Source organism: Choloepus didactylus, chromosome 1 (genome assembly GCF_015220235.1).
Source record: "Choloepus didactylus isolate mChoDid1 chromosome 1, mChoDid1.pri, whole genome shotgun sequence".
Taxonomy (NCBI): domain Eukaryota; kingdom Metazoa; phylum Chordata; class Mammalia; order Pilosa; family Megalonychidae; genus Choloepus; species Choloepus didactylus.
This window is the reverse complement of record NC_051307.1, coordinates 3,757,051-3,774,583: the sequence shown is the minus strand read 5'-3', so window position 1 is coordinate 3,774,583 and position 17,533 is coordinate 3,757,051. Positions and strand designations below refer to the sequence as shown.

General features: G+C 50.6%; 1 protein-coding gene across 1 annotated transcript in view; it reads left to right on the top strand.

The window, feature by feature from the left end:
- Positions 1-2,294: 2,294 nt before the first annotated feature.
- The window catches only part of CRYAA (crystallin alpha A), a 36,331-nt gene continuing 21,092 nt past the window's right edge, over positions 2,295-17,533 (top strand). Inside the window, exon 1 of the mRNA XM_037837528.1 lies at positions 2,295-2,315. The gene's annotated coding sequence lies outside the window, so the exon portion shown is untranslated. The remainder of the gene's footprint in view (positions 2,316-17,533) is intronic.

The following is a 17,533-nucleotide window of genomic DNA, read 5'->3' as shown; positions in this document are numbered from 1 at the left end:
CGGTAGTGTTTGCATGTTGGAAAGGTCTCTTTGAGTGCCGTGTAGAGGATGATAGATTGGTTTCCTGTTGCCACTTTAACAAATTGCCACAAACTCAGTGGCCAAGGTGGCAAGCAGATTGGGAAGCTCATGGCAGGTGACTTTGTGACATCTATTTTGAGTGGCTAAGGGGTGAGCTGGGCCACCTACCAAGGCAGGAAGTACCTGGGGTAGTTTGGGCCTGGGTGGGAAACAGTGTCACATGCCCACCACATTCCCCTCCCCTTCTGCCTGGCCGTGGGTCTCGATGGCTGAGTGTGGCTTCTGGCCCACCCCACAGACTTTGGGTTTGGCCACGCAACTCACTTGGGCTGCAAGAACGGGTGCAGACCCGACAAAAGCCACACTCAGCAGAGGCCCTAAGAGCCCTGTCACTTTGGCTCGTTCTCCTGGGTTCCTCTTCACTGTGGGAAGAGCAGGTTTCAGGTGGCTCCTCCCTTCAGCCTGGGGCCCCTGGGAAATTTCTGCAGCAGGTCTAACGTGATCCATGGCGTGAAGGGGCCGTGTGCAAGGAGAGACCTGATCTCAGGAGCCTCTGAGGTCTGGGTGGTCACCAGCGTTACCCGAGGAGCGTGAATCGCCTGTACGACATTCAAATAGAAACGTCCAGCAGACATTCGCATGTATTGATAGACCGTCCAGCAGTTCTTTCTGTGATGATGGAATATTCTCTGCCTGCACTTTCCAGGGCACTAGTCACCGGCCACGTGTGGCTCTTGAGTACTTGGAGTGTGGCCAGGGTGCATACAGAACTGAATTTTCAAATTGTATTGAATTTTAGTTCATTTACATTGAAGTAGCCAGACATGCTAACGCGTAGCTGCCCTCTTGGACAGCATGGACATGTGTGAATCTGAGGACCCTCCTCAGGGGTCACCTCACGGCTTTCCCCGTTGGCTGTATGGCTCATTTTGGATTCTCACAGCTTCCCTCACTCACCCTAAAAGCCAGGCAGGCCCGGGTTCCACACCCGGCTTTCCCACGTCTGGCTGGGAGACCCTGGGCAAGTTGTGCGCGTCTTGGCCTCAGGGTTTCCGGCGGGTCAGTGGAAGGAGGACCCGTGACCTCGAAGGCCGTGGCGCGCGGTGACGAGAGGCTCCCTAATCAGGCAAGAGCACGCTCGCCCTTGGAGGGGTTCGAGGCCTGCGTTGACGTCTCTCTCACCAGACTGCGGCCCCCCGAACTCCCCCACTCTGTCTTTTCCTTCTGAATCCCTGCAAGAACAAACCCACAGTTCCGTATCTGTAATGCTGAGCCAAAGTGACAGGGCTCTTCCGGCCTCTGGTGAGTGTGGCTTTCGGCGAGTCTGCACATGTTCTTGCAGCTCAAGCGAGTCGTGCGGCCGATTGAAAAAACAAAGCAGACAAACAACAACAACAACAAAACAACTTTTTTGGCTACCAAGCCTGCCCTGCCTGTCCCGAGGTCTTGGCAGCACCCCGGTGTCCCTGGGGACCTGGGCGTCTTTTCTGATCACTGACATCTGTGTGTTTTATTTTTTCCCTTGTGGCTTTGGGTTTCATTGCACTGTGGCTGTGGTAAACAGTGTTGGGAGACCTGGAAGCGTCCGTTTTTGCAGACAGTGTAATGAAGTTCAGGAACCAACAGGACCTGGGGCTTATGGAAACCAAAAGACAGGCAGCTGAAATTTTACGGGAACAGGGATGACTGAGAACCCTTGAAAAAATCGATAACACTGCACGGAGGAAAAGAAGGAAAAAAAAATTTTTTTTTTTTAACATCTAAAAAGAAGAATTTCTTCTTATTTTCAAGTTGGATGGCTTTTTAAAAAAATCCTTTCATAAAGAATACAGATTAATTTTTCATTAAGTACATATGGAGATATCTTGCAAAACCCCATAGATGCAGGATAATTTGCCTCCACAGCATCGTAAGATGAAAATGAAATGCTGGTTTGGAGTCCAGGAAAGATAGACCAGGACAGTAGTGTTACTCACATTTGCAGGTTTCCAGTTCAAATGCTTTGCAAGCTCATTTGCAGCTGGGTTGTGGCAGGCTCCATCCACGTCTGTCTGTGGAGACTCAGGCTGGAAATCTCAGCTGGAAGTTCAGGGAATCAGCGTCTTTCATTAAACCTCATCATAATTATATAATAAGCAACATTAACAGTTCAGTCATGTCTTTAAACAAAACAAGGACATCTTGACAAGAAGCAGATTGCATGGAGCTGGCAATGAAGATGTCAACATATGCCATCAAATGGTTGTTGGTCATGAAACGAGCTCGGATATGCCAGGAAGAACTGAACTCCAAAGGTGAGTGTGAATCTTTAGAAGGTTGGCATGGGAATTTAAGAAGTGTCATGGTGTAAAAATCTGAATATCTATCTGCAGTGTGAAAATGTCTGATTATGAAACAGTGATGATTCACTAAGATCGCACCCAATGAAAACCTTAGTCTGAGCAAATCTGCATGGTGGACGAGGCATGTCGGCACCGTGCTCCATTTCTAGAAAGGTGCCCCCCGTGATTGGGATGCACGATAGGTGTTCAGGATGCCAAGCACGGTGACCCAGGATACAGGTGGCCGTGATGGAAAAAGCCGCAGGTGTGAAGGGCAACCACACTTTCCCTGTGTCCTGCTTCACAAATAAAATCCTACTGGTAACCCGAGAAATGTTTTCTGCCTGGTTTAAGGATCCTTCGTGTTACTGGCATGGACTCACTGCAGATGGGCTGGACTGGGAGAAAACATTTTATTATTTCTGCACTCCTGCTGCACACATTCCCTTCCTGCCTGTCATTTGAAAAGGAATGTTTCTGACGTTTATTTTTCCTTGGTTTGTGAAAGGAGTTTTACACTCCACGAAGAGTGAATCTAAGTGCTCTTCTTGGATGGGGGTGAGGGGGTGTGGGTAACTCTGCTTCCTGCAGAGAGCAGGGTTTCCTGAGCACGTCCACGCGTGAGGTCGCCACTTAGAGCAGTTAGGGCCTGGACCCTGCAGGTAGCCCCCTCACACATGCTGGGCATGGACGTTGACCAGGGATGCTTGAAACTGAACCCGGCGAAGACGCCTTGATTGATTTCCTGTGCCATGTGAAAAGAAGATGACGATAGCAAACCTCATCACTTACCTCAAAAGTTTATCAGCCAAAAGTGCAAGTCAGAGGAAGCGGGCAGAAGCAGTGGTGAATGTTGAAATGCAGCATTGTGTCTTGTGCACTCCTCAAGGGAGAGAGAAACTGCTGACATGGCTGCGACATAGAGAAGAGCAGGGAGAGGATATGGTGATGAGGAAGACACCGAATGCTGGCAGAGCCCCCATAGATTCCGTGGTCCTACTGTGTGATACAAGAGAAACTTTTCATGTGGTTTAGGGTCTCACAGCTGTATGGAGCGATTTATGAATCGGTCAGTATCCCTTTCAGAAAGTAGAAGGGAGCGTCATGAGGGAGGAGAAAGGGAAAGCTCATAGACGGGGTTTTAGTTTCCTGGGCAGCTTAAGCAAATGCCATGACATGGGTTGGTGTAAACAATGGGAATTTATTAGCTTACGGTTTTGAGGATAAAAGAAAGTCCAAATCAAGGCATAATTAAGGTGATGCTTTCTCCCCGAAGACCATGGCGTTCTGGGGCTGGCTGCTGGTGATCCTTGGCTCCTCCATCCCATCACAAGGCACGTGGTGGCATCTGCTGGTCTCTCCCTTCTCTTCCTTTCTGTCAATTTCAGCTTCTAGCTTCCTGTGGCTTTCTCTCTCAATCTCTCTCTCTCTCTCTCTCTCTCTCTCTCTCTCTCTCTCTCTCTGAATTTCATCCTCTTACAAAGGACCCAAGTATTAGGGTTAAGACCCATCCTGATTGAGGTGGGTCACACTTTAACTAAAGTAGCTTCATCAAAAGGTCCTACTTGCAGTGGATTCACACCTACAGGAATAGATTAAATTTAAGAGCATGTTGTTCTGGGGGACAGACAGCTTCAAACTGTCATAGAGGGTGAACATGGAAGCAAGTGAGGAAATGTTCTGATTGGCATGAAGTTTCCATTTTACTTGGGGGCGGGTCTTAGAAAGTGGGGAGCAGATGTTCATTGATTAATCTGTTCTGCTTGTTCATTCCGATAGCTCTCACTACTGGACCGAAACTAGTTTTACCACCAGGTGTTGCTTACCAGTGACTCTGTAGGCATGTTCCATTTTCTTGGGAACTTCTGCGGGTCAATTGTTTTTGTCCTCTGGAAAAGCCTTCTCAGATGGGTTCTTCTCCCAGCTATGCCCAGTGTGGGTGGCCTTTTGATTTTACCTGATGTGTGATCTGCTAATTGCTGGCCTCATCAAGGACACTGATCTGCCAGCAGGGTCCACTGGAATGAGGAGAGATGTCCTGGTCATGAGGCCAGTGCTGCCGGGAGGTGAACTGAGCAGTACTGTCTGTGCTGTGCGGCTCCCTGGATGGAGACTCCGCCCCTGGCTGGTTCTCCCACCTACATCTAGGACAACACGGCTGTGCCCTCGTTCCCAAGACCCATGGGCAGCCAGATATGACCCCCAGGCAGCCAGATGCAGAAATGATGCATTGCTTGTGTACGTGCTGTCTTAGCTCAGCTTGAATGCGTATATGTTTGAAGCTTCACTGAACATTTTCATTGGGAACAAGAAGTACTATAAAATTTACAATCCATAGCTATCTCACTGTTTCATGAACACACTTACTATATAAATAAGCTGGCAGAAAACTGTAATACTATTTATGGAACATTTATCCCACTTAGCATGATGAATTTGGCTGCAGAAATGTTAGTGCTTTTTATTTAGGGGTCCTGCCCCAGACCCTGCTGGTGAGGGTGACTGGTTTTGCTAGATATAGCAGCGTCGGGGAAGTCAAGGGCACACTCAGCGGCCATCTCCCAGCCCTCGCAGACCCCGCTCCTTTTCCCCTCTTGCTTGTATGCAGGCATGTGTTATGTTTTCTCTCTTGTTGTTTGCACATGGGTCTTTGGTCTCTTTCTATTTGTGCTTGTTTGCGTTGGGGTGTTTGGTAGATTTCTATTTTGCAGGTGCAGGGGCAGATGTTAGAGCTTAACCAGTCCCAGCTGCTTGCCGGGGCCTAAGGGTTGCTCCCTGGCAGAGCCCCTTCCCCCTGGTGTGTATAAAAGCCCAGCACGCAAGCAGTGCAGGTGTCCCTCATCTCCGACGCGAGGTGAGGTGTGTGGAGCTGCCGTCCACTGCCGCTGCCCTGAGCAGCTGGCCTCCCCAGGGGAATTGCCAGGGAGGGGTCACTTCCCCCTCTTTTGGACGCTTTGTGCTGTACAAGTGACAGAGTGGGAGCCTCCATTGTGCCTGAGGCTGTGTTCCCATGACGCACTGTACAGAAACTTGCCCCACGAGCAGTGCTGGTGCCAGAGGCCAGACAAGATACAGGATGCCTGTTATGTGTGAATTTCAGGCAAATGACAATTTTTTAGTATATGCATGTCCCAAACCATGTATGGGACTTATATTAAAAGTATCCATCATTTATCTGAAATTCATCTTGTATTTTTTCTGTGCTGAATCTGGCCACCCTAGCTGGGGTCACGGTCACCTTTGTGTGAGGTCCCCTACCTCAGTGCCTGGCCCCCATGAGGCACTCAGTTGACGTTTGTTGGATGACTGAATGCAGGGGGGGACTTTTGGTGGGGGTTGGGGTTTCCATCAGTTATCAATTTATTTAGTGATACAGTTATCAATTTATTGCCTCTTAACCCCAAATCCACCCTTCTTGGCCTGCTCTGGATAACGGGGGTGGGCTTAGTATCGGGTGAGCACAGTATCAGGAGGGGGTACTGGAGGCCATGGTGGAAGGAGGGGTTTCTATTGGTTCCGATGTCTCCGGCAGTTCCTGCCATGCTCAGCGGCCAGCACCTTCCCTGGGCACCTCCTCTGGTGGCCGTGCAGCCGAGTGCCGTCACGAGCAGCTTCTCTGGCACCCCCGGGTGGCTTTGCCGGGTGGCTTTGCAGTGAGTCCGGGGCTGGGCACTGGGAACCTCCCTGGCACCACGGGGGCTGGTTCCAAGCAGTTCCACTGGTGCGACTCAGCCACTCTCTGAGGTCCAGGCCGTGCCTGCTCCAGCCAGGTCCAGGCTGGGGTGTTTCCTGGGGTGCACGTCGGCCCAAGGGGCCTTCTGCTCTTCCTGCGTTCCTTGGCGTCCTCCACTACTCCGTCCTCTGTTAATAATTCTTGATTTTAAACGTACTTTTCAGATTGCTGTGGGTTCCTGTCTCCTGCAGGACCCTTTCTCAGACAGGAAGGAGCCTCCTTGGAGCACTGCTTTTGCACTGATCTAAGACGTATTTTTCTATTTGGAAACAAGGGAAGTGTTTCGATAGTTTGCCTAATTATTTCTGACAGAAATGTGAATCATAAATACCAAGGCAGCCCAAAGGCTCCTCCAGTGCCAGCATCCCAAGGGCAGCTCTGACCGTCGCCCACTTCCTGGGGTGCTGGTGGCCCCAGCAGCTTTGGCTACCCCCCTCAGGCCCTGTGGGTGAAGGTAAATGGGGGAATCAGGGGTCCCGCATTTAGGAGGGGGAGCTGGACCCAGTCCTCAGGGACCAAAGAGAGCCAGAGGAACTTTGTCCTCACCTGCCAGGGCTGCCGTAGCAAACGCAACACCCGGGTCAGCCCAAACCGCGGGGACTTAGCGTCTCACCGTTTGGAGACAGAGAACAAAATCACGGTCTCAGCGGGCCGTGCTGTCTCCGGAGTCTGTGGCTTCTGGTGGTGGCCTGCCGGCTGTCCCTCAATCTCCGCCCCTGTCACACCCCTATCTCGCTCCGTCTGTCCCCTCTGGGGGCTTCTCCTTCTGCTTGGTTGTCTCTCTCTGTCCAGTTCCCTCTCCTCACAAGGACTCCACGTGTGCGGACTGAGCCCCCCGGTTCCATTGGGCTTCATCCAAATAGGGTCTTCCAAGACCCTAGTTACTGAAGAGCCCCCACCAACCCCCTAGGACCGGGATACGACTTGAACGTGCCTCATGTAGGACATGGCTCAACTCCCAGCAAACTTTCAGCAAGATTTTTCCCAAGGGGGAGATTTTGGGGACTTGGAGTTTGTTGCGACCAGATCCTGCGTGGTGGATTGACCCATGTGCTCCAACAGAGACGTGTTCTGAACCTTAATCCATGTCCCTGTGGGTGTGAGCCCGTTGTCCGTGGACCTCTTAGAGCTGTCGTCTTTAGTAGACAATTCCCCCAGCCTGAACTGCTGGTCCCCAGATGATGAACTAAATAAAGAGTTGTTGTTTTAAACGACTAAGTTTTGGGGCGGTTTGTTACGTGGCACTAATGGTGGCAAGAGAAAACTGACGCCAGGTCTTTGCCATGTGTGGCTTTTCAAGCTGAACTAAAGACGAGCTGCACCTTTGAAATGACAGATCCACCAGGCGACAGTGTCGGGGTCACCTCTGTGCTCTCAACAGCTGCGCTTTCAACTGTTGACGAGAGGACACCACAGCGTGTGTCAGTTGGGCAGAGCCGCTGGCAGATGCACAAGGAAGCAGAGCAGTGGGTACCAGGTGCTGAAGACCCCTGAGGCGGGCAGAGCCGACAGGCTGGGGCTGGCGCTGCAGGTGCCCTGGCTCAGAGGTCAGCTGGTGGCCGCCAGGTGTCCTCTCATCCGGGCAGTCAGGGTGCCCGATGGGCCCGAGAGGCTTGTCTTTTTTTTTTTTCATTTTTTTTTTATTTTGAAATAAATTCAAAGTTATAGGAACAGTTGCAAAAGCAATACTGACCCATACACAGAACTCCAGCATACCCTGACCCCCCTCCCCCGATAGCCCAATCCGCCAACTTTAACACGCTGTCACACCATTTCTCTTTCCCTTCCTCCCTCCCTCCCTATCTATCATCCATCATCTATTGCTCTGTCTTCTGAACATATGAGAGCTAGCTGCACACATCCTTGAACAAATACTATAATTCACATATACACTTCCCATGAACAAGAACATTCTTTTATGCAATCCCATTAAGCACAGCTAAGAAGTACAAGAGATTCAACAATGATACAAAGCTTACATTCTATATTTCCTTTTCCTTATGTCTCAACTGTGTCCCTTTGAGCCTCCTGTCCTCCATCCTCCAGTCCTATCCAGGTTCATCCTTGGCATTCAATTGTCATCTATTTAGACTGTCTTTATTTATTTATTTTTTTAGTTGTGGAAACATATATACAGCCTAAATCTTCCCATTCCACCCCCTCTCTAGCATTCCATTAGTGGGATTAATCACCTTTAGAATGTTGTAATGCTCTTTCCCACCATCCATTACTAGAAATTTCCTTCACCTCAAACAGCAACCCTACACTCATTTCTTAACTCCCCATTGCCCCTTCCCCCATTTCTCTTAACCCATACTCTACTTTTCATCTCTATGGTCATATTCTCTGATAATTTCTTTGTGTTTACTGTGGGGCTTAAAATTAACCTCTTAAATCCATAACAATCTCATTTTTCTTTGATACCACCTTCACTTCAATAGGACATATAAACTATGTTTCTATACTCCTCCTTTCCCCCACCTTTATATGGTTGTCTAAAATTACATATTTTACGTTGAGTTCAAAACCACTGATTTGTCATTAGAGTTTGTGTATTTTATATCATGTAGGAAGTAAATAGTGGAGCTACAATTCAAAAATTATTGACTTCTATTTGTATTCCATTGTGGTTGGAGAATGTGCTTTGAGTATATTCAAATTTTTTTTTTAATTTATTGAGGCTTGTTTTATTTCCCAGCTTATGGTCCCTTCTGGAGAAAGATCCGTGATCACTAGAGAAAAATGAGTGTCCTGGTGATTTGGGATGTAAGATTCTATATATGTCTGTTAAGATTCTCTGTATCTCTTTCTCCTTCTTTCTCTGTTGGTAGGGCTCCCTTTAGTATCTGAAGTAGGGCAGGTCTCTTATTGGCAAACTCTCTCAGCATTTGTTTGTCTATGAAAAATTTAAGCTCTCCCTCAGATTTGCAGGAGAATTTTTCTGGATAAAGTATTCTTGATTGGAAATTTTTCTCTCTCAGAATTTTAAATATGTCATGCCACTGCCTTCTCGCCTCTATGGTGGCCACTGAGTAGTCACAACTTAGTCATCTGTTGTTTCCTTTGTATGTGGTGAATTGCTTCTCTCTTGCTGCTTTCAGAACTTGCTTCTTCTCTTCAGTATTTGAGAGTCTGATCAGAATATATCTCGGAGTGGGTTTATTTGGATTTATTCTATTTGGAGTTCACTGGGCATTTATGCTTCGTGTATTTATATTGTGTAGAAGGTTGGGGAAGTTTTCCCCAACAATTTCTTTGAATACTCTTTCTAGACCTTTACCCTTCTCTTCCCCTTCTGGGACACCAATGAGTCTTAAGTTTGGATGTTTTATTTTATCTGTCATATCCCTGAGATCCATTTTGATTTTTTCAATTTTTTTCTCCATTCTTTCTTTTGTTCTTTCATTTTCTGTTCTGTGGACTTCTAGGACACTGTGACATCGTTCAGCTTCCTCTAATCTTGTATTGTGAATATCCAGAGTCTTTTTAATTTGGCCAACAGTTTCTTGTATTTCCATAAGATCTTCTATTTTTTTATTTACTCTTGCAATGTCTTCTTTATGCTCTTATAGGGTCTTCTTTATGTCGCTTATATCCTGGGCCATGGTCTTCTTCATGTCCTTTAAATCCTTTGCCATGTTTTTGTTCCTTGATTGTAGTTCTTTGATTAATTGTGCCAAGTACTGTGTCTCTTCTGATATTTTCATTTGTGTGTTTGGAATTGGATTCTCCATATCGTCTGGTTTTATCATACGTATTAAGATTTTCTGTTGTTTTTGGCCTCTTGGCATTTGCTTTGCTTGATAGGGTTTCTTTCAAGTTGTAGAAAAAAGATACCAATCTAATTTTTCAGAAACACAGTTTGGTGGCATACACTTTCTCTAACTAATCAGCAGATGGCATCTGTGAATCACCTATATCCCTCAAGTCAATTCTCAACCTTGTCCCCACGGTGTGTGGGGAAATGATTCTTGTGGGGTTCAGTTGGAGAACTCAGTTTGGGTGTGTTGCTGGTGCTGTCTGCCCTAAATGTGGGGCATGTGTCCGGGTGGCCAGGGAGGAAGGGCAGCTTTAATATTCAAATCCCCCAGGTTCCCGGAGATTCAAGGATGCCGCAAGAGTCTAAGCCTTCATTTCAGTTTTGCCCCAGACCCTCTCTCTCACTGATCCACAAACCACCGGACTTGGCACAGCGTCCCTGGGTTTTCCAGCGGGCCCCACCCCCCGCTGCGATCCTCCAGGACCTCTGCTGAGGGAATGCTGTGCCACGTCACCAGTGCGCTCCATTCCTCAAGGGAAGCCCCAGGCCGCTGGGCCGTGCCAGGGCGCTCTCAGCCTGATGCAAAGATGGCCGAACGGGGCATCTCACCCCCCCCTCCTTGCACAGTTCCTCCTTCCCAGCTCCGGGACAACTGGTGCGGCTCTGGGCTGTGGGCACGGCCCCAGGCAGGAGTTTATCCAGTCCTCCGGGGAGCCAGCTGCGAGCTGTGGGGTTTCTTTCAGCTTCTGCCTCTCCCCTCCATTCCCCCGGCCCCAAGGGTATCTGCAGTGGACTATCCTCCAGGCCAGACACTGAGAGGCCGGCTCAGCACCCCCTTGCTGTGTTTTACTGCATAGTTCCCACTATCGGAACTGCAGCCGCTCCTGGGTTTTTCCCTTTTTTTAAAAGAACCAGTCCGTCTCCAAACACCAACTCCTGGCTTCCCCACACCACAGCGCGGCTGCAGGTCTTCCAGCCAGCTTACTCACTCGTTTCAAAATGCAGACTCCTGGTTTCACCAAGTATACGGCCCCTGTGGTACTAGCAGACCTCGTCCAGCTGGCACGTCACTGTAACCGGTATTCTGGGTCACTTTCTGGTTTTTATCTAGTGTTTTTCATGGAGGTGTTTTTTTTGCCCTGTCTCACCTAGCTGCCGTCTTAGTTTCTCTAGCCCAAGAGGCTTGTCTTGGAGCTGCTTTTCCAACTAGAGCTGGCCTGGTGGGTCTGTTCCTCCTCGTTCCACATTTGAAGGAGAAGAAAGGAGGATAATGCACACACGCTGGATGCGCTCCTACCCTACTGTGTTATGAATTCTTACAAGCCTAAGGAGGAGGAATTCATCTTCATCTGCAGAAGGAGGGATGTGCTGGGATGATGTAGGAAAAAAACAACCTGACACCAGCCAGCCAAACAAGCAAAAAGGCCCTATCAACACGCAGCGGGTGGAGTCATAACCAGCCAGGGTTTTGTAAAGATCAGAGCTTTCTGAAATGCAATCTGCTGTGCTGGGATTCTGGGATCCTGTAATCTGGGCCCCACTGAGCTTCCAACCTTCCATCTTTATTTATCCAACGCAAGTTCTTCAAGTGCCTGCTCAGAATCAGATGTCACTCAGTCCTGGGGGAGCAGGTGAACGAGAGTGAGTTGAGCAGGAAAGAAAACGATCCGGCGGGCAGAGGACCTCACCAGCTCAGAGGTCAGGGAGGGCCACTCTGAGGTTGGGATATTTGAGCTGGAAGGAAAAGATTCCAAGAGCTGGGAGTGTGAGAGCTGGGTGGCAGGAAGGGCCCACCAAGGCCTGGGGGTGTGAGCTGCTGTGGACAAGTGGCGAGCAGGAAAGTGTGACCCGGCAGGTGGGTGGAGGTGCGTCCAGGTGGGCTGGCTGGGTGTGGAGGGAGGGGGTGCTCAGGCCGGGGCTGCAGGCTGCCACCCAAAACCGGACGGCATTCTAAGAGCAGTGGACGCCACTGGGGAATTTTAAGGAAAAGAGATGAAATCCGAGTCATGTTTTTAAAGTCTTAAATATACAGCATGCCATGGAATATTCTTCAGCTGTAAAAAGAAATAACATTCTGATCCATGCTACAACATGGAGGAACCTGAAAACCTGATGCCCAGTGAAAGAAGCCAAATACAGAAGGCCACATATTGTATGATTCCGTTTATAGGGAATGTCCAGAATGTCTGTGAGGCAGAGAGCAGGGGCCGGGGGAACGGGGATGGGGAGAGGCTGAGTGGGTACCGGGTTTTCTTTTGGTGATGAGAAAGGGCTGTAATTAGATGCTGGTGATGCCCTGTGCCCCGTCCTTTGGGGCCCTGGCAAACACTGATTAGTGTCCATGGTTTGGCCTTTTCTAGAATCTCACCTGTCAGAATCATGTTGTATGAGCCTTTTCATTCTGGCTTCTTTCACTTAGCTATGTGTGTTTGAGGTTGTGCCCGTTTGAATGTATTATGTCCCCCAAATGCCATTATCTTTGATGTATCTTGTGGGGCAGACATATTAAGGGAGATTAAGTTGGAACGTTTGGATTAGGTTGTTTGCATGGAAATGCGCCCCACCCAACTGTGGGTGATAACTCTGATGAGATATTTCCGTGGAGGCATGGCCCCACCCATTCAGGGTGAGCCTTGATCAGTGAGCCATATAAATGAGCTGACAAACAGAAGGAATGCAGTGCAGCTGTGAGTGACATTTTGAAGAGGAGCTACAGCCAAGAGAGACACTTTGAAGAAAGCACAGGAGCTGCAGATGAGAGACAGTTTGAAGACGGCCATTGAAAGCAGACTCTTGCTCTGGAGAAGCTAAGAGAGGACAAATACCCCAAGTGCAACTAAGAGTGACATTTTTGAGGAACTGCAGCCTAGAGAGGAACATCCTGGGAGAAAGCCATTTTGAAACCAGAACTCTGGAGCAGACGCCAGCCACGTGCTTTCCAAGCTAACAGAGGTTTTCCGGACACCATTGGCCATTCTCCAGTGAAGGTACCTGATTGCTGATGTGTTACCTTGGACACTTTATGGCCTTAAGACTGTAACTGTGTAACCAAATAAATCCCCTTTATAAAGGCCAATCCATCTCTGGTGTTTTGCATTCCAGCAGCATTAGCAAACTAGAGCAGAGGTTCTGCTCTGCCTTTCCGTGACTTGAGAGCCCATTCCTTTTAATTGTTGAATTATATTCCGTTGTGTGGCCGCATCACAGTTTGTCGATCCATTGACCCACTGAAGGACATCTTGGTGGCTTTCAGGCTTTGGAGGTTATGAATAAAGCGGCTGTAAACACTTAGGTGCAGTGTTTTGTGTGATGTCAGCTTTCAACTCACTTGGGTACGTGCCCAGGAGCACAACTGCCGGAAGGTACAGTAAGCCTTCTTTGTGTTTTGCTTTAATTAATTAATTATCACTTTATGTGTGGGTAATACCTTCTCATGGATTGAAATTCCAAAGCGAAGTTCCCCGCTGGCTTCAGTCGAGCCCCACTTGCCTTACCACGAGCACCCAAAGTGACCTATTCCCCACGCTGAGTCCTTCTAGAAGCATTTTATGCAATTACAGGTAAATGCATGTATAAACACCCCGGTTTGGGCACAAATGTGAGTACACAAAACACATTCTCTACTTTTTTGGTTTGCGTGTAGTAACTTGGAGATATTCCCCATTGCAATATGCAGGTTTTCCTCGTTTTGTAACCACTGCAGAAGGGGCCACGCAGCACAGCCGAGCCGGCCCCCACCCGCCCAGGGTGCGCTTATTTTCCTTTTTTTGTTTGCTGCCATCATCAGCTGTGACAGGTGACCCGTGCGTAGATACCTGTAGGATTGCACAACTGGATATTGGTAGGAAGTGTTTCCGGAAGTGGAGCTGCCGCATCCAGTGGAACGTGGGAGTGGCTCTCGGTCCCTGCGTCTTTCACTCTCGCTGCTGGAGCTGCTTTCAGACACGTGGCCTTGGGCGTGATGGTGGGGCCATGGGCCTGCCCTCCAGGCAGGGGCTGGGGGTGGACTTGGCGGATTGCAGACCTCAGCCGTCCTCGGGCTACGTCTCTGGGCCTCCTGCTCACCTGGCAGTGGAGGCCGAGCAGATGCTCCATCCGATTCTCAGCTCCGGGAACCGCGACAATAACCATTTAGGATGCTGGATGGAAAAAAAAAAAGTGTCTCCCAAAGAGGTACTTACTGAATGGGATTTGATTTTCAGATTTTGAGCAGAGAACAAATGTTGAAGACTGGCACTGCCTTAGGGCCTGCTGGGGGATGCCTTTTTTCCGTCCAAGCCCCAGCCCACCCCCTTGTCCTTCAGCTGCTGCTCTCACCTGGGACTCTGTATCTTAGGCCCCCATGGAGCTGGGCCCAAGGGCTGTGACTTTTAGTTTTTAAAAACAGACAATGGCGCATTTCCTTGTTTGTCTAATTGCAGGCCTGTGTGGCTGGGGGGCTGCCAGCTGGGACACGGTGGTGCAGAGCCGCAGGGGCTGGGGTGTCCTGGCAGAGCGGTGGCCTGTCCCCTCACCCTGCCTGCCACTCACGGCCAAACTCAGGCCTCGGGGAGGGCAGGGGGCGTGTGGAGGTATCGTCGGGCAGAGACAGGGCGGGGGGACCTAGGGACAATGGGGTGTCCATGCACAGTAGTGTGGGCAGAGCTGGTAACTGGGGACATGAATGTCAGGGGTCGTTTCCTTTGCGGCTTTTTGTAGGTTTTCCAACTGGCACCCTAAGCAGGGTTTGGAGACGCCGAGGGGCCTGGAGGAGGCGGATGGCCGGGCCGGGGAGGGGAAGGCGGGGGATGCCAGGTTCTGCCCGATGCAGCGGGAGGACGGCCTGGCATCTGGGAGCACGGGGGTCAGAGCCCCAACTCTGCCGCCGCCTGGTCACCCTCGAGTGCAGGAGGTTGTCTTCCCAGCTCTTTGCTTCCATCCCCTCGTCTGCAGGAAAGGGGTGGGGCTGGGGTCAGCCCTGCCTGCCTTGGGGTCTGCAGGGAGGCTAAGTGGCCTCTTATTACTTCTGTGTCATTTCCTGGTTGGGGAAACTGAGGCTCCAAGGAATTGAAAGCCTGTGTGGGATGCTGGAAAGAGCGGAGAGCAGGTGTCGGGGTGCCCGACCCCGGCAGCATCCGACTGGGAGATGCTGGTCACTCGTCATCGGGGATGAGGGCTGGACGCCCGGCTCTGGCTCCCTCCCAGCCCCAGGGACTACAGCAGCCCTTTCTGGAACGGGGAGTGGAGGGGGAGCTGGATGGTGTTAAAGTCAGAAAAAGAGAGATACTCGGGCTTGGGTGCCCGGAGGCCTCTGGCTGAGGAGATGGGGAGGGTCTGGGGGCTCAGGTGGGACAAACCCTGAGGGGGGCTGTGGGCCAAGGCAGGGCAGGGGGTGCAGTGGGAAGGGCACGCCTGGATTTGTGGGGTGACCAAGCGGATGGCCTGTTGGTGTCTGTCTGACTGGGACGTCTGCATCCTTGCTTGCCAGCTTTGGTGGGGTGGGCCCCGGTGCCTGTGGACCCAGAACGAGGGAGTCAAATCCCTCTCATTCGTTCTCCAGGAAGGAGCTTATTTGCACGCACCGTGAGGGCAGGAGGGGGTTCCGGGGTGTTTCTGTGCAGACTCCTTAACACTCACACACACGGCGATGTGGGAGCTGTGGGCTGACTGTGTCCCTCAAAGAAAAGTTGAAGCCCTGAACCCCGATGACTTTGAATTTGACCTTTTTTTGGAAATAGGGTGGAAAGAGGCAGCTTAAAATGAGGGCACGCTATAGGGTGAGTCCTTAATCCACTACGGCTGTTCCTTAGGGGAAGGACAGAGGAAACGCAGGGGAAGAGGGAGGAGATGGCCGGAGGATGACAGAGGTGGCCGGCCACAGCCGGGAGCCAGGAGCGAGGCAGGGGGCAGCTTCCCCTACACAGACGCAGGTTCAGAGGGGGCCCGGCCCTGCCGACACCTCGATTCCCGACTTCTGAGCCCCTAGACCTGCGAGAGAATCCAGTCCCCTGTTGTAAGGCCCTGGGGTGGGCTGCTTTGTTACGGCCGCCCCGGAAAGCCCAGGCATGGGGCCCCTGCTCTCAGGTCACCCGGGCGGGGAGGACCCTCCCTCCTGGGGAGGTCTGACCGCGGCCAGGCCCCCTGGGGCTCGCCCCCCAGAGAGACCGAGGTTACAGGTGAGAGCGGCCCCTGTTCGTACCTGTCCCCACACCAGGCCCTGAGGGTCCACGACGAGGACAGATCCTCCCTGCCAGCCGGGCTCTGTCTCCGCGAAGCCGGCTCGACGCCCATGGGCCTGAGCCCTGTGCCATGGGGTGGGGGGCGTGGCTCGGTAACCCCACAGGAGGAGTCGTCCATGCCGACAGGACGGGGACTCCTCGCACTTCCCTGATGGATCTGGAGAAATACACTCCTATGAGAGCTCCCCAAGAGGAATGAGAGGATATAAGCATTATGGGCATTCAGTTTATATCCACTTTAATGAATTGATGCGAGTTCTGCGGGAGCTGCACTTCTCGTTTCGGCTGAGATTTGATTATTGGATGCAGCACTTGCACTTCCGGGAGTCTGGGCTGCAGAGGCGCTCCCCCAGAGGTGTGTGTGTGCAGGGGGATCGCGGGGGCGTTGTTTATAATCACCCCGACCGAGACCCCCCACCCTGTCTCGGGCTCTGGTGGGCTCCTCGTGTGAGACGAGCCGTCGAGTCCCAGGCGGCTGTTGGGAAGAGCCGGGGTTCAAGGTTCTCTGATGCGGAGACGGCAAAGAGGCTGTTTGCAAAAAGGTCATTATGAGGAAATGGTATAACGAGCCCCAAATACCGATCACACACATTCAATAACTCAAGGTTTCCCTGTTTGCTTCATCCATCCCATCGTCTGACTCTTCCTTCCAGAAGTGTTTTATTATTTTAATTAGAGAAGTTGTAGGTTTACAGAAAAATCGTGCAGAAACCCCTCCCCCATTATCAGCACACTGCATTAGTGGGGTGCCTTTGTAACGACTGATGAAAGACTTATAATTGTAACATTAGGTGTACTTTCCCCCATGTACCGCCTGTGCCAATCTGGATCTGTTATGTCCCCAGAAGAAGCCATGTTTTTTGATGCACTCTTGTGGGGGCAGACTTAGTATCTTTTGATTAGGGTGTGACTTTTTGATTGAATGTTTCCGTGAAGATGTGACCCACCCAACTGTGGGTGAGACCTTCAGATTAGGTCATTTCCATGGAGCTGTGGCCCCGCCCATTCTGGGCAGGTCTTAATTAGATCACTGGAGTCCTCTAAGAGGAGCAGGAAGAGAGACGAGCTGGAGCCGATGGAGATGCTTAGAGATGCTTGGAGATGTGGACAGAAGGACGTTTGGAGATGTTCAGCTAAGAGATGAAGCCCAGAGTTTGCCCCAGAGAAGCTAAGGGAGGACCCCCAGACGCTGAGAGACAAATGTACTGGGAGAAAGGACACCAGGAGCTGAGAAAGAGCTGAAATGCATCCTGAGAGCAAAGGACCAGCAGACGCCAGCCGTGCGCTTTCTCAGCCGGCAGAGGTGTTCTGGACGCCATCGGCTTTTCTTCCGGGAAGGTCTCCTCTTGTTGTTGCCTCTGTTTGGACACTTTTATGGCCTTTGGACTGTAAATTTGTATCCTAATAAATTCCCTTTATAAAAGCCAATCCATTTCTGGTATTTTGCATAATGGCAGCTTCAGCAAATCAGAACACAGCG